We start from the raw sequence: 4,314 nt of genomic DNA, 5'->3' as shown, positions 1-4,314 counted from the left end.
AATGGAGAAGAAGGGTGTATGTTTATATATATTGTTTAATTTTTAATATTTTTTTTAAATTTGACCGTTTCACAACGGTGTGACAACTGCCCAATCCGACCCGACCCAGGTACCCGTTTTCGAATCCGATTCTTTTTATGATTTAAAACTTGATTATTAATCTTTGTAAAATTTAACATTAAATAAATTATATATATATATATATATATATATATATATATATATATATATATATATATATTTTATATTACTTACTAATAATAATAATTCCCTTTCCGCCGTCCCGCCTCTCTTTCTCTCTCTTGTCGCCGTCCCACCTCCTTTTCTCTCTTGTCGCCGTCCCGCCTCCTTTTCTCTCTTGTCGCCGTCCCGCCCCTCTGCTTAACCCTTGAGACCGGAACCCCTTTTTCTCTACCCTTTGCTTGTCCTTTGGTTCTTCCCGCCTAAGGATGTCCGCGCAGCTCCACGCGCCCGACTCCTTACAAGGAAGCCTGCGTGAAGACCAGTTGTTCCTGCGATACGCGAGGCGAACTGTTCCTGCAGCGCGCTAAGAATTGTAGTTCTTCTCGCAGCGCGCTAAGGATTGTAGTTCTTCCCGCGGCGCGCTAAGGATTATAGTTCTTCCCGCGGCGCGCTAAGAATAGTAGTTCTTCCCGCGACGCGCTAAGGATTATAGTTCTTCCCGCGGCGCGCTAAGGTTTGTTCTGTCTGCCTTCGCCCTCGCGCGTGCGCTCGAATCTTCTCGCGCTAGACCTTAAGTCTTTTCTTCTGTTTAGGTCAGCCTGTATTCTTTTGAGATATCTTATCTTTTGTTTGAGCTCTTTAGGTCAGTTCCGACATCTGTCCGAAAAGCCACTTTCGGCGCAGCATGCGCACCAATCCTATTGGTTGACAGAAAAAGTGACTGACATAATCTTTTGAAATCTTCTTTTGCATGTCTTGAACAGTGTTTTCCCTGTCACCTCCCATGCTTTGACCTGTAACCTGTCAGCTTTTCCCCATCCCCTGCAGCTGCCGGCATATCTTTTGATATCTTTTGCTTTTGTTTTCTTGTGCTTTTTATATCTTTTGCTTGATTTGATAAGATCTTTTCCTCCTTTTAAGGGATTGTGTTCCCTAGGGTTTTCCTATAAATTAAGCTATTTTCTTGTTTTTAACACTACACACACTACACTTAAACACTCCCCAAACCTTTCTCCCTTTGCTCTCTGCCGAAGATCCTCAGCGCCTCTCTTTGCCTCCGTCTTCTCTTCTGTTCTGCCCAGAATCTCGGTAAATATAAATATATATTCTATTTTAATTTGTTTAACTAACAAAAATCGACACTTACTGCATATATTCAAGACATAAAAACCAATCGTTAAACCAATAACCTCTTATTTATAGGTTAACTTGTGCTAGTTTCTTGCATCATCTTTCAACATACCTTTTTCAGGTGAGTAATCTCGTACTTAATCCCCTTTTATTTTTAACGTTTTGGGATGTTCATGTGTTCGTACAACTTGAGTCTTAAACTTGTTTATGAAATTTATGTGCGCAAAACCCCATGTGTTATGGACGTTTACTTGGCTGTTTATTTGTATGTGTGACTCATTAACCGCTTTGACGGCCTATTCCGAAGTTTTCATGGATCCATTAGATGAACACGGGAGACCTATCGTTTACGGTTTTCTTGTTTTGTTACACATGCACGTATGTTTTCTTGTTTTTGTGCTCAATTGGGAGCACGGATTGAACTATGAGCTATGATCTAAGGCTTGATCACAATCTGATTACACCCTATGTTAAACCCCAGTTAAGCACATGTTGCGCGCAGTGTTTATTATTATTATCTATTTATATCTATTAAACTTGATTTCTCACCGACACGCAAGTGTTGACGTTTTATTTTAACACATGTTCAGGTTTGCTGTAGCTGCTTTTGGGAATCTCTTGGACGCGTAGGATGTTTTCTTTTTGTTTGGACCTAGATTAAAATATAACAAGACAAGTTATGTTATTTGAATATTTTAAGTTATGATATGATTTATGTTACTTTATGATTCATGTTCTGCGCGTGCGCAATGAAACTGTATTTATTAAATATTGACACCCAAATAGTGTCGCGAGTAATGAAACAATACGTGGCGCCCCGATGTATAATCCGCCATCGGTCGGGGTGTTACAGATTGGTATCAGAGCTCCGTGACTTTAGGATAGGTGGTTAGACGTAACGACCTAGAATACCTAAGAGTCCCTTCTCGCGCATGAGAAATATCTCATGTTCGCGCGCTAATTGTTATTTACTCGATATTTATAAAATATGCTTGCGTATATGCAGCACATGATTTCATGTTTATTTCGCGATCTTTCGATTTTTTTATTGTTAAATTTCAATTTATTTCTTTACTTACATATTCGTTTGTTGTTGAGAATTAGCATTGAAAATCCGAGAAGTCATGGTGGTACATGAATAGTTGATTTTCAATTACCATTAACTTTATGTTTTAAATTGAAGATTTGAAAAGTCATGGTGATACATGAATTGTCAACCTTCAATGCTCGTTTACTCGATATTTTAAATTGAGAATTCGGAAAGTCATGGTGATGCATGAATTGTCGATTTTCAATTCGAATTCATTACCTGTATTAAGTTTGCATTTAAATTCATATATTACTTCAAAATTTAATAGCATTCAACTCCGCGAAACAAGCTTTGCGACGATATACCTTGCGCTAAAACGATTTCCCATACCAAGATATTAACAAAAATTAAAACTTTTATAGAATGCCTCCGCTATCTCGCCGTTATCAGAGGAGAGAAGCCGCGCGCAGACGTAGGCAGCAACGTTCCCAGGAAATGGCCGCCGCGATAGCCCAAGCCTTAAACCAAAATAATCCTAACCCCTCCGGATACAATATTAAATCCTTTAATGCGGGTAACCCTCCGAAATTCACAGGACTAGAAGGAGCCACCGTAATGCTCCAATGGCTCGAGAAAATTGAGAACACCTTCCTCCATACCCAATGCCCTCCAGACCGACGAACATTATACGCCTCAAGTGTCCTAGAATCAAGGGCGCTTACTTGGTGGAACGGAGTAGCTCACGCGCGTGGCGCAGAGGCTGCTTGTAGCATGCTCTGGGAGGAATTCAAGGAACTTTTGACTAGAGAATTCTGCCCTCCCAACGAAATAAAGCGCCTTGAGGAGGAATTTTGGAACTTGAAGCAGTACAGTGGCGAAGCGCGCGAGTACGCTATGCGCTTCTACGAACTAAGTTTGCTTGTCCCGCACCTAGTTACCCCTTCCCGCCGAGCCATCGAGAAGTTTCTTGGGGGTCTTCCCATGGAAATTCAAGATTCTGTATGGGCCAGGAACCCAGCAACCCTCTCTGACGCCATCGAGTTGGCCGCTGTACTCAGCGACAACCATGTCAGGGCAGGAACCCTGTTCCTGCGGGGAGCCGAAAAGACCAAACCCACCAAGACTGTCCCAGAACCAACAGAAACCAAGCCAGAACCCTCAAACCGTAACAACCTCAAGCGTAAGCGCAGACCCAATCATCAAGCCTACGCGCTTACCAACCCGCTTGTTGTCCAGCAACCCGCCTACCAACCTCCAGTACACGCTCCTAACCCACTGTCAACTTACCCAACACCCCCTGTAGTCCATAACTATGCCTTAACCAATCCCGCACTCCCTACCCCGCCAACTAAGAAACCTTACACAGGAAACCAACCCTTTTGCCCAACCTGTAGACTTCACCATCCAACTCAAGTCCCGTGCCGACAGTGTAACCGATGTGGCCGTACTGGTCACACTGCTGAGAACTGTAGAGTCCTTCCCGCCAACCCAATCGCGCAAACACCACCAACTTACCCGCTAAACTCACAACCAACATACCCTAATCCACGACCTAGGTCGTGCTATAACTGCGGTGACCCCAGTCATTTCCGGAACGCGTGCCCGAGACTGCAAGTACAAATTACGCAAGCTAATCCGGTTAACCAAATTTCAAACCAAGTGACGCGCGGCCGAGCTTTTAATATAACCGCGCACCAAGCGCAAGCGAATAATGACGTGGTTAATGGTACATTTTTACTTAACGGACAATATGCATCTATACTTTTTGATACTGGCGCCGATAGAAGTTTTATTTCTCGCGCATTTGAACAAAAACTCGCGCGACCGCGAGTAAACTTAAACGAAAACTTTTCAGTTGAATTGGCTAATGGTGAAACTATTTTAATAAACTCTGTGATCAAGGATTGTACGCTTAACCTTAACGAACACGATTTTCTAATCGACCTCATTCCCATGCCTCTTGGAAGTTT

This window comes from Bidens hawaiensis, unplaced genomic scaffold (assembly GCF_021521415.1).
Source record: "Bidens hawaiensis isolate Kalapana, Puna unplaced genomic scaffold, B.hawaiensis_p1.1 tig00035949_1, whole genome shotgun sequence".
Lineage (NCBI taxonomy): Eukaryota > Viridiplantae > Streptophyta > Magnoliopsida > Asterales > Asteraceae > Bidens > Bidens hawaiensis.
This window is presented reverse-complemented; position numbering follows the sequence as displayed.